Source organism: Pseudophryne corroboree, chromosome 3, assembly GCF_028390025.1.
Source record: "Pseudophryne corroboree isolate aPseCor3 chromosome 3, aPseCor3.hap2, whole genome shotgun sequence".
Classification (NCBI taxonomy): domain Eukaryota; kingdom Metazoa; phylum Chordata; class Amphibia; order Anura; family Myobatrachidae; genus Pseudophryne; species Pseudophryne corroboree.
This window is the reverse complement of record NC_086446.1, coordinates 139,870,049-139,883,723: the sequence shown is the minus strand read 5'-3', so window position 1 is coordinate 139,883,723 and position 13,675 is coordinate 139,870,049.

Here is a 13,675-nt window from a genome sequence, read left to right as displayed (position 1 = left end):
GCAGCAGATGGATTTGCATATGGTGATGTCATCCAAGCAGTGGGTCAAAGTTGGCTTCAACCCTCGTCTGCATATTAAAAGAGAAAAGGGGCATGCAGGGCATGGCGGCCTTTTGCGGCGCTTGGATGACCTATAGTTCGCATTAAACACCTCCACCCTCCTTCGGTGCGGGGCTCATGTTGGCTATGCCCCAGCCCCTGAAGCATTCAAGCTGATTTCTTGCAGAAGCTGGGCACTGTAACAGCTCCAGAGCTGCTCTGTATGGCAAGTAAAAGGGTGTGGGCCCTGCAGCACTACCTGTAGTTCGCATTGTGCGTTGGAAGGCACAAAGTAAGCAGATGGGAGAAGTCAGGATAGTGCGCAAGGGCATAGAAGGGAGCGGCTCAAGAAAAGAGAAGTGGAAACAGACATCAAACTAGGCTGGAGAGCTCTTCTGTCTATATTTTGCAAACCTGCTCTTGTCCTCTCCAGCTGCTCCATGTAGATTTGACGTCTGGAAAGGTGCATAACCCACTGACAAGCAGGCACACTCCTGCATGAGTTTTCTCTCTCGCTAGCTGGATGATACACAATCATTTGCATGTGCTCCACCTCCGACACACCACCCACCCAACCACCCAGTGACCAGAGCCACCCACAAGCCAACTGGCTCCGTGATTTAATTTGCACAGTGTAGTCATCCAGGCAGCATGTCCTTCTCAATGGAAGGATCTCTGGTTCCATGGAATCTTCCACATTGGAATGCTGCGGAATAAAAGGATTTAAATATTCAGCTTGCTAGCATTCAATGTACCTGCGGCTTGGCTTTAGCACATGGGTCTTCATCCTGTGGCCCTCCAGCTGCTGTGAAACTACACATCCCAGCATGCCCTGCCACAGCTTTGCTATTAAGGTATGCTAAAACTGAGGCAGGGCATGCTGGGATGTGTAGTTCCACAGCAGCTGGAGGGTCGCAGGTTGAAGACCCATGTTCTAGCATGCCTGTTCTATGATGCATGTACCGTGATGTCACAATCAGCTTGGAATGGGGTGTCTAGCAGGCATTTGCTGACAGACACTTGAGGGAGACACACATCAGGAGATGCAGCATATCGGAGGTCTTCGATGCCTTTCCAGCAAATGCACACCACCTGCTGCTGGTCTGGACACAAAACAATGCCCACAATCGAAGTCCCAAAATGCCCAACTACAGGATTCATGTAAGTAGTGAATTTAGGAATTAATTTAGAAGTAGGAAATTAAGTTAGTTCACAAGTACATTCAAATTCAGATCTAAAGTCTAGGTAGGCCTCACGTCCTGGCAGCCCCCAGCACTTAAAAATGCCTTGATTAGAGGTAGAGAATTAAATGTAGATAAAAAGTAGACACAAAATAAGACTCCACAGAGCAGTTATCAGGTGTCTTTATCAATTGTTGCATTTAAAAAATCAAGCAATTAGGGAACACAATGTTGCAACAATGTAACCCTATTTGCAAAATAGTACTGAATAAGTTTGTCGATGTAAGACATTTGCAAAGGCGCATCCAAAACACGCTGGAAAATGCAACTGAATCTGTTTTTGGAGGCTAGAATAGGAAATGTGCATCGGTCCTACAAGTACTGAAAGCTCTTCTACCATCTCCCTTTTCTGAAAAGCCATTTAATATATGGTTCCCAGATAGGGGACATATCAGATATTGCCTTTCAAAAGCAGCAAATATCATACCACTTCTATTGCCATCAAAGATAAACATTGATTGTTTTCAGATATTGGATTGAAAAAGCAGTCTTTATTGACATAAAGAAGCAAAAAAACATACATAAACATTACACACATAAGTACTGTGTTGCAGCACAGATAAAACACAATACAAATGCTGTCGGTATAGTACAGTTCAAGAACTACAGCACAGGCCAGCCTACACTATAAATCATGAACTGCACTATACATTTAAACAATACAATAATACAACAGTTAATAAGGCTATGTGTGTGGAGTGTAAGAGGGTGAGGGAATCACAAGACCGAAGCTTTATTGTAACACAGACACACATAAGGGGAGGGGCAATAAATAGAAAGGTATCCTTTACTATAGAATGTAGTCCAATCCGACCTCTGTGCTCTTCCACAACTGAAAAACGGATAGTGTTCCCAAGCCTTCCATCCTGGAATATCTTTGGTCTTTCGCCAATGAAGAAAACAATCCCTCCCTCCAGCAGACCCTTCAACCACGATACAAGATCACAGCCAAAATGCCGAGAAGCGACTACACTTGAGCTTAACAAAAATGGCTAAAACTTAGTGGAGGAAAGTGCAGTGGACCAAAACATAAGCTGACACAATCATGGAGAATGTGCCAGCATATATGCTCTTCTATCTATATTTTGCAAACCTGCTCTTGTCCCCTCCAGCTGCTCTATGTAGATTTGACGTCTGGCAAGGTGCATAACCCACTGACAAGCAGGCACACTCCTGCATGAGTTTTCTCTCTCACTAGCTGGATGATACACAATCATTTGCATGTGCTCCACCTCCGACACACCACCCACCCAACCACCCAGTCACCAGAGCCACCCACAAACCAACCGGCTCCGTGATTTAATTTGCACAGTGTAGTCATTCAGGCAGCATGTCCTTCTCAATGGAAGGATCTCTGGTTCCATGGAATCTTCCACATTGGAATGCTGCGGAACAAAAAGGATTTAAATATTCAGCTTGCTAGCATTCAATGTACCTGCGGCTTGGCTCTAGCACATGGGTCTTCATCCTGTGGCCCTCCAGCTGCTGTGAAACTACACATCCCAGCATGCCCTGCCACAGTTTTGCTATTAAGGTATGCTAAAACTGAGGCAGGGCATGCTGGGATGTGTAGTTCCACAGCAGCTGGAGGGTCGCAGGTTGAAGACCCATGTTCTAGCATGCCTGTTCTATGATGCATGTACCGTGATGTCACAATCAGCTTGGAATGGGGTGTCTAGCAGGCATTTGCTGACAGACACTTGAGGGAGACACACATCAGGAGATGCAGCATATCGGAGGTCTTCGATGCCTTTCCAGCAAATGCACACCACCTGCTGCTGGTCTGGACACAAAACAATGCCCACAATCGAAGTCCCAAAATGCCCAACTACAGGATTCATGTAAGTAGTGGATTTAGGAATGAATTTAGAAGTAGGAAATTAAGTTAGTTCACAAGTACATTCAAATTCAGATCTAAAGTCTAGGTAGGCCTCACGTCCTGGCAGCCCCCAGCATTTAAAAATGCCTTGATTAGAGGTAGAGAATTAAATGTAGATAAGAAGTAGACACAAAATAAGACTCCACAGAGCAGTTATCAGGTGTCTTTATCAATTGTTGCATTTAAAAAATCAAGCAATTAGGGAACACAATGTTGCAACAATGTAACCCTATTTGCAAAATAGTACTAAATAAGTTTGTCGATGTAAGACATTTGCAAAGGCGCATCCAAAACACGCTGGAAAATGCAACTGAATCTGTTTTTGGAGGCTAGAATAGGAAATGAGCATCGGTCCTACAAGTACTGAAAGCTCTTCTCCCATCTCCCTTTTCTGAAAAGCCATTTAATATATGGTTCCCAGATAGGGGACATATCAGATATTGCCTTTAAAAAGCAGCAAATATCATACCACTTCTATTGCCATCAAAGATAAACATTGATTGTTTTCAGATATTGGATTGAAAAAGCAGTCTTTATTGACATAAAGAAGCAAAAAAACATACATAAACATTACACACATAAGTACCGTGTTGCAGCACAGCCAAAACACAATACAAATGCTGTCGGTATAGTACAGTTCAAGAACTACAGCACAGGCCAGCCTACACTATAAATCATGAACTGCACTATACATTTAAATACAATAATACAACAGTTAATAAGGCTATGGGTGTGGAGTGTAAGAGGGTGAAGGAATCACAAGCCCGAAGCTTTATTGAAAGACAGACACATATAAATGGAGGATTAATAAATACAAAGATATCCTTTACTATAGAATGTAGTCCAATCCGGTCTTTCAACTCTTCCACAACTGAAAAACGGATAGTGTTCCCAAGCCTTCCATCCTGGAATATCTTCAGTCTCTCGCCAATGAAGAAAACAATCCCTCCAGCAGACTCTTCAACCACGATACAAGATCACAGCCAAAAGGGCGAGAAGCAACTACACTTGCGTTTAACCAAAATGGCTAAAACTTAGTGAAGGAAAGTGCAGTGCACCAAAACATAAGCTGACACAATCATGGAGAATGCGCCAGCATATATGCTCTTCTATCTATATTTTGCAAACCTGCTCTTGTCCCCTCCAGCTGCTCCATGTAGATTTGACGCCTGGCAAGGTGCATAACCCACTGACAAGCAGGCACACTCCTGCATGAGTTTTCACTCTCACTAGCTGGATGATACACATTCATTTGCATGTGCTCCACCTCCGACACACCGCCCACCCAACCACCCAGTCACCAGAGCCACCCACAAGCCAACTGGCTCCGTGATTTAATTTGCACAGTGCAGTCATCAAGGCAGCATGTCCTTCTCAATGGAATAATCTCTGGTTCCATGGAATCTTCCGCATTGGAATGCTGCGGAACAAAAATGATTTAAACATTCAGCTTGCTAGCATTCAATGTACCTGCGGCTTGGCTCTAGCACATGGGTCTTCATCCTGTGGCTCTCCAGCTGCTGTGAAACTACACATCCCAGCATGCCCTGCCACAGTTTTGCTATTAAGGTATGCTAAAACTGAGGCAGGGCATGCTGGGATGTGTAGTTCCACAGCAGCTGGAGGGTCGCAGGTTGAAGACCCATGTTCTAGCATGCCTGTTCTATGATGCATGTACCGTGATGTCACAATCAGCTTGGAATGGGGTGTCTAGCAGGCATTTGCTGACAGACACTTGAGGGAGACACACATCAGGAGATGCAGCATATCGGAGGTCTTCGATGCCTTTCCAGCAAATGCACACCACCTGCTGCTGGTCTGGACACAAAACAATGCCCACAATCGAAGTCCCAAAATGCCCAACTACAGGATTCATGTAAGTAGTGGATTTAGGAATGAATTTAGAAGTAGGAAATTAAGTTAGTTCACAAGTACATTCAAATTCAGATCTAAAGTCTAGGTAGGCCTCACGTCCTGGCAGCCCCCAGCATTTAAAAATGCCTTGATTAGAGGTAGAGAATTAAATGTAGATAAGAAGTAGACACAAAATAAGACTCCACAGAGCAGTTATCAGGTGTCTTTATCAATTGTTGCATTTAAAAAATCAAGCAATTAGGGAACACAATGTTGCAACAATGTAACCCTATTTGCAAAATAGTACTAAATAAGTTTGTCGATGTAAGACATTTGCAAAGGCGCATCCAAAACACGCTGGAAAATGCAACTGAATCTGTTTTTGGAGGCTAGAATAGGAAATGAGCATCGGTCCTACAAGTACTGAAAGCTCTTCTCCCATCTCCCTTTTCTGAAAAGCCATTTAATATATGGTTCCCAGATAGGGGACATATCAGATATTGCCTTTAAAAAGCAGCAAATATCATACCACTTCTATTGCCATCAAAGATAAACATTGATTGTTTTCAGATATTGGATTGAAAAAGCAGTCTTTATTGACATAAAGAAGCAAAAAAACATACATAAACATTACACACATAAGTACCGTGTTGCAGCACAGCCAAAACACAATACAAATGCTGTCGGTATAGTACAGTTCAAGAACTACAGCACAGGCCAGCCTACACTATAAATCATGAACTGCACTATACATTTAAATACAATAATACAACAGTTAATAAGGCTATGGGTGTGGAGTGTAAGAGGGTGAAGGAATCACAAGCCCGAAGCTTTATTGAAAGACAGACACATATAAATGGAGGATTAATAAATACAAAGATATCCTTTACTATAGAATGTAGTCCAATCCGGTCTTTCAACTCTTCCACAACTGAAAAACGGATAGTGTTCCCAAGCCTTCCATCCTGGAATATCTTCAGTCTCTCGCCAATGAAGAAAACAATCCCTCCAGCAGACTCTTCAACCACGATACAAGATCACAGCCAAAAGGGCGAGAAGCAACTACACTTGCGTTTAACCAAAATGGCTAAAACTTAGTGAAGGAAAGTGCAGTGCACCAAAACATAAGCTGACACAATCATGGAGAATGCGCCAGCATATATGCTCTTCTATCTATATTTTGCAAACCTGCTCTTGTCCCCTCCAGCTGCTCCATGTAGATTTGACGCCTGGCAAGGTGCATAACCCACTGACAAGCAGGCACACTCCTGCATGAGTTTTCACTCTCACTAGCTGGATGATACACATTCATTTGCATGTGCTCCACCTCCGACACACCGCCCACCCAACCACCCAGTCACCAGAGCCACCCACAAGCCAACTGGCTCCGTGATTTAATTTGCACAGTGCAGTCATCAAGGCAGCATGTCCTTCTCAATGGAATAATCTCTGGTTCCATGGAATCTTCCGCATTGGAATGCTGCGGAACAAAAATGATTTAAACATTCAGCTTGCTAGCATTCAATGTACCTGCGGCTTGGCTCTAGCACATGGGTCTTCATCCTGTGGCTCTCCAGCTGCTGTGAAACTACACATCCCAGCATGCCCTGCCACAGTTTTGCTATTAAGGTATGCTAAAACTGAGGCAGGGCATGCTGGTATATGTAGTTCCACAGCAGCTGGAGGGTCGCAGGTTGAAGACCCATATTCTAGCATGCCTGTTCTATGATGCATGTTCCGTGATATCACAATCAGCTTGGAATGGGGTGTCTTGCATGCATTTGCTGACAGCCACTTGAGGGAGACACACATCAGGAGATGCAGCATATCGGAGGTCTTCGATGCCTTTCCAGCAAATGCACACCACCAGCTGCTGGTCTGGACACAAAACAATGCCCACAATTGAAGGCTCAAAATGCCCAACTACAGGATTAATGTAAGTAGTGAATTTAGGAATGAATTTAGAAGTAGGAAATTAAGTTAGTTCACAAGTACATTCAAATTCAGATCTAAAGTCTAGGTAGGCCTCACGTCCTGGCAGCCCCCAGCATTTAAAAATGCCTTGATTAGAGGTAGGGAATTAAATGTAGATAAGAAGTAGACACAAAATAAGACTCCACAGAGCAATTATCAGGTGTCTTTATCAATTGTTGCATTTAAAAAAATCAAGCAATTAGGGAACACAATGTTGCGACAATGTAACCCTATTTGCAAAATAGTACTAAATAAGTTTGTCGATGTAAGATATTTGCAAAGGCGCAAACAAAACACGCTGGAAAATGCAACTGAATCTATTTTTGGAGGTTAGAATAGATGCAGGATCAAGTAGCTCAATGGGTAGGGTATTTGATTAGAATTCAACAGGTTATAGGTTTGAATCCAGGGTATGATAGTTTGAGGTGTTATTTAATAAAGTATGTTTATATATTAGTCACACATGGCTTACTTCAGTGGTTTCCAAACTTTTTTGAATCACGGCGCCCTAGAATATCAGAATTTTTTTCACGGCACCACTAGGCCAAAAATTTCTTATTGAGAAATTTAGAAAGAAATATTACATTAAGTTGATCACGTTTATATGTCATCCTAAAGGTCAGTTGTGTGGTGAGGGACAAGATTTGATTCTGTTTGGCCACATATTTTATGACTGGCAGCCACCAGCACTGGTTTTGCCTATTATATTGACCATGAATAATTTGAATTGGTCCTGGACCACCAACCCAGGGCACCCCTGCAAGTGTCCCGAGGCACCCCAGGGAGCCACGGCACACAGTTTGGGAACCTCTGGCTTACTTGTACAAATGGCATGTCACCAGTTAGTGCTGACTGCTGATATGCCATTTGCACAAACACGCCATGTGTGACTGTATATGCATTTAAGGAGGGCACCCCGGCAATACCACAAACCATTGAGTGTCAAGTATACTAGATATATCTTCATATCTCATGTGCTTTCTCTGAGACCAATCTTGTTATGCCCCTTCCCCACAAGGCATGCGCCTTTTGTCCATATTGCAAAAATGGGGAGGGGGGGGGGCATATAATTATCTGTCACAGGGCACCAAAAAGTCTAGTTATGGCTCTGGTATGCATTATGTAATCTGGCAGACCATATCTCCAACACTGGCTGGTTGGAATAGAGATCCGGTTATCTATGTGAGCACATGACCATCAACGATTTACTCTCAAACACTAGAAAATGGACAAAAATGGTCCCCTAAACAAATTGGTTAAATTTTGGGTTTAACCAATTTGTGTAATGACCATTTTTGACCACTTTTCTAGTGTTTGGGAGCAAATGGTTAATTGACATTTGCTCCTATACATTACCAGATTTTCATTCCATCCATCCAGACTGGATAGATAGCCTGACAGATAATTGTGTAGTGTACGCCCAGGATAACTGTCAGTTGTGCTTTCTTTTATGACGGCACATAAATGGGTGGGCAGATCCAGAGCAAGCACTGCCCACTCATGCATAGTTGTCAACTGATGTGAAGTTCCAGGGGGCAATCTCAGTTATAAAGAAAAGTATCTGGAAATTGTCCCTAGTTTAAAAAAAAAATAAAAAAAAATTGATCAACTCCATTTATTTAGTATGATATCCCAGGTGATAGGATGCCGGCAGTCAGAACAACATACTTTATTAAATAACACATCTCAAACTACCATACCCAGGATTCAAACCTATAACCTGTTGAATTCTAATCAAACACCCTACCTATTGAGCTATTTGATCCTGCATAAAAATTGTGAACATTATATGAAGCTATTGGTACTTTGAAAAAAAAAGTATCAGCATTACAACGCAGCAGATCCATGCAGTTTGCAGCCACACACTACATGTATCTGCTCAGCCACAATGCTGATTATTTCTTCACAAAGTACAAGGTAAGCTCCAAACAGAATTCTCTAGCTTAGAATTATGCCAAACCTAGAAGTCGGGCCCCCCACCCTGGGATCCCCCAGAGGGAGGCCTGCACCGTCATGCGGCAGGCTTGTCCGTTTTGGAAGCAGGCTGATAGGCAGCCCAGGCTTGCTTCAGTCTGGGCTTGGCAGGTCTGGAAGCATGAGCTTGCTTTGGGTATGCCTGACCTTGGGTACGCTTTACCTTGAGGATGAAAGGGCCAAGGGAAAGTACTTTTAGCCTTCTGCGTGGTAGGAGTCATACTAGGTAGGCAAGCTGTTTTAGCAGTAGCCAGATCAGCTACAATCTTATTGAGGTCTTCTCCAAAGAGAGTGTCTCCCTTGAAAGGAAGCACCTCCAGGGTTTTCTTGGAATCCATATCCACCGACCAGGATCTCAACCAGCTGTATAAAGTATTACCTTGGAACTGGCTCTCCACTCCCCATTATCTGGTTATCATGGCTTCCTCCGCCAGTGTCCAGACTCGCTTGCTGAAGCTCGGCCACTTCTTCCTAGCAGCAGGCTCCTGGATCACTGGGCAGCAGAGGTGCTTGGGAGCCGGAAGGGGGCGGAGCAATCAGGCAGGCAGTTGCAGTGCTGCCCAGCTATCTGTGGTGTGAGAAGAAGCAGGGGCACCCCACCGCTGGCAGTGCTGCAGCTAGCGGTGGTGGCAGCGGCGAGGCTGCTGGGCTGGGTCTTGAAAAAGGTGGAAAGAAGGGTGTTACGGCATGGAATGTACAAACTGCGAGACCCTGCTGGTAGCGCCTTTGTCTATTTAGTAGGAAGGGCACGTAACAGCCGGAGGGCAATGGAGGAAGCCCCTTTAGGGCTGGAGCCCGGCGGCAACTGACTCCGTTGTCTCTGGCAGTTCCGCCCCTGGACTAGAGGAATGGTCAAGAACATGGCAACATTTAATGCCAAAAAATGCAAAATCATACACGTCTCAAAAATACAAAGGCTAACTATAATATTAAGGGCATTATAATGGCAAGAGGAAAGCTATCTAAGTATTACTATTTCAGGTGAGCAATGTAACAAAGCAATAGGAAAGGCAAGTCAGATGCTTGTTTGCATAGGTAAAGAACCAGTAGCAGAAAAAAGTAATACAGGTTGAGTATCCCATATCCAAATATTCCGAAATACGGAATATTCCGAAATACGGACTTTTTTGAGTGAGACTGAGATAGTGAAACCTTTGTTTTTTGATGGCTCAGTGTACACAAACTTTGTTTAATACTCAAAGTTATTAAAAATATTGTATTAAATGAACTTCAGACTGTGTGTATAAGGTGTATATGACACATAAATGAATTCTGTGAATGTACACACACTTTGTTTAATGCACAAAGTTATAAAAAATATTGTCTAAAATGACCTTCAGGCTGTGTGTATATGGTATATATGAAACATAAATGCATTCTGTGCTTAGATTTAGGTCCCATCACCATAATATCTCGTTATGGTATGCAATTATTCCAAAATACAGAAAAATCCGATATCCAAAATTCCTCTGGTCCCAAGCATTTTGGATAAGGGATACTCAACCTGTAATGCCACTGTATAGGTCCTTGGTACAGCCACATTTAGAATCCTGTGTTCAGTTCCAGAAGCCATATCTCAAGTCCTGTTGGAGAAAGAGCACTATATAAATAAATAGTATCAAAATTTCTTTCACGGCACCCCTAGGCCAAAGTTTTTTTTATTGAGAAATTCAGAAAAAAATATAAAATTAAGTAAATTGTGTCTATAGCATGTCATCCTCAGGTTCAGTTATGTTGTGAGGGAATGGTTTTGCCAATTTAATAAAGTATAAATAATTTTAATTGGTCCTGGACCACCAAACTATGCTACCAGTGCAAGAACCCCAGTTTGGAAACTACTGCCATAAAATAAACCTTTTTTGTTTTTTTTAAACTACATGTAATACACCTTAGATCTCAGTTCGTTTTAAACCCTTGCATACAGTAAACTACACATATTTAAAAATCCTACACCGGGCACAAGTGCTCACGGGCCAATTTCATGGCAGTCTCGGATAGTAGGGCATTGTGGATTCACCAAGGGAATGCTGATGCTGACTCCAAGAAGCCTCTTCAAGATCGCAGGAGCAGAGTCCTCTGCTTCTGCCAAATCCACTGCATGACGCTGGGGCTCTCTTGCAGGAGCCCACACCAGTGGGGGGCACCAGGGGTGGAACTACTGGCAGGGCAGGCAGTGCATTGCACTGGGGCCCCGCCGCACTCAAGGGCCCACAGCCGCCGGCATTACAATGAGTCACAATGACTCATTGTATCATGCCGCAGCCGCACACCAGCGCTCCCGTCAGGTCTGCGTCCTGCGACTCCCGCCGCCCGCCCGTCGTAACGAACAGATCAGGCCAGGGCACTACGGGCAGCAGCCGCAGCACCAGACACGCTGCCGCCTCTGTAACACACAAAGAGGGAGGAGGGTCGCTTGGAGATGAGAGGAGCAGCGGCACGGGCGGGAGGAGGAGGAGGAGGGAGGTGAAGGAAGGAGCCGCAGTAGCGCTTTGTTACTGGTGGAGGCGCTGCTGCTGCTGCCCCTCTGCTTCACTATAGGCTGTCTTCCGAGAACAGCCTATAGTGAAGCAGAGGGGCAGCAGCAGCAGCGCCTCCACCAATAAGACAGCGCTGCTGCGGCTCCCTCCTCCACCTCCCTCCTCCTCCTTCTCTACTGCCCGGGAATCGTCAAGCTGCACGAGGAGCCTGAGCCAGCGGAGAGGGTAAGTATAATTCTTCTTTCTTTCTTTCTTTCTTTCTTTCTTTCTTTCTTTCTTTCTTTCTTTCTTTCTTTCTTTCTTTCTTTCTTTCTGTCTCTTTCTTTCTTTGTTGGGACTGCCTGCCGCTATGTGTAAAAAGGGGGAATCTGCCTGCCGCTATGTGTAAAAAGGGGGAATCTGCCTGCCGCTATGTGTAAAAAGGGGGAATCTGCCTGCAGCTATGTGTAAAAGGGGGGAATCTGCCTGCAGCTATGTGTTAAAAGGGGGAATCTGCCTGCAGCTATGTGTAAAAAGGGGGACTGCCTGCCGCAATGTGTAAAAAGGGGGAATCTGCCTGCCGCTATGTGTAAAAAGGGGGAATCTGCCTGCAGCTATGTGTAAAAAGGGGGACTGCCTGCCGCAATGTGTAAAAAGGGGGAATCTGCCTGCCGCAATGTGTAAAAAGGGGGAATCTGCTTGCCGCAATGTGTAAAAAGGGGGAATCTGCTTGCCGCAATGTGTAACAAGGGGGAATCTGCCTGCCGTAATGTGTAACAAGGGGGATGCTGTCTGCCGTAATGTGTAACAAGGGCACGCTGTCTGCCATAATGTGTAACAAGGGCAAGCTGTCTGCTGTAATGTGTAACAAGGGCAAGCTGTCTGCTGTAATGTGTAAAAAGTGTACGATGTCTGCCATTATGTGTAACAAGGGCAGGCTGACTGCTGTTATGTGAAAAAAGTGTACGCTGTCTGCCGCTATGTTTAACAAGGGCAGGCTGTCTGCCGTTATGTGTAAAAAGTGTACGCTGTCTGCCGCTATGTTTAACAAGGGCAGGCTGTCTGCCGTTATGTGAAAAAAATGTACGCTGTCTGCCGCTATGTGTAACAAGGGCACGCTGTCTGCCGTTGTGTAAAAAAGGGGGATGCTGTCTGCCGTAATGTGTAAAAAGGGGACGCTGTCTGCTGTAATGTGTAAAAAGAGGACGCTGTCTGCTGTAATGTGTAAAAAGAGGAATCTGTCCGCCGTAAGGTGTAAAAGGGTCTCTACCTGGTGTAGTGGTGCTACTGTGCGGCGTAATTTGAATAATGGAGACTACTGTGCACCGTTTTATGAATTGGTATTATTTTGTGGCCACACCCCTTAACCACGAAGCCACGCCACTATGTTTTTTTGCGCGCGCCTACGGCGCGCACTGCCCCTGTTTTGCATGCAGGGGTGGGGCTCCAATGCCGTTTCTTGCACACACTGCTAAAATGTCTAGTTACGGCACTGTTGCTAGGTATCCACTTCCCTGAGCAGGCCCCCCTAACCAGATCCTCTCCAGGGGTGAGGGGGTGGACTTGGATGGGAAGGGAAGGGGGGGGGGCCCAAGCCATTTTGTCGCACATGGGCCCACTGCTCGCTAGTTCCACCACTGGGGGGCACGTCTAAAACTCTTCAGTCAGTTCTGGATTCATTCGGACCTGGACTCGTGGGTTTTACAAATAGTGTCCCAAGGGTACAAACTGGGGTTTCAAGAAGTTCCCCCTCACCGATTGTTCAAATCAGCCTTAGTCAGCAGGGAGAAGGTTTTTATTCAAGCCTCTTCGTGGTCCCGAAGCCGGACGGCTCAGTCAGACCAATCTTAAATCTGAAATCCCTTAATTTCTACCTAAAGAAATTCAATTTCAAGATGGAATCTCTCAGGGTAGTGATCTCCAGTCCGGGGGATAAAGGAGATTTCCTGGTTTTGGTAGACATAAAGGATGCCTACTTACATGTTCCTGACACAGAAGAGGTTTTCTTCTAGTGGAATGGCTCTGGAGATCCAGAGTCTGGTCAAACAAATTCTGAAACCAGCAAGAGTGTTAATCCATCAATGCATTCGGTTGCTGGGGAAGATGGTTGCGGCCTACGAGGCCATTCAGTTTGGCAGGCTCCATGCCAGAGTGTTCCAGTGGGACCTGTTGGACAAGTGGTCCGGATCCCACCTACACATGCACCGAAGGATAATACTGTCTTCCAAGACCAGAATCTCACTCCATTGGTGGCTGCAC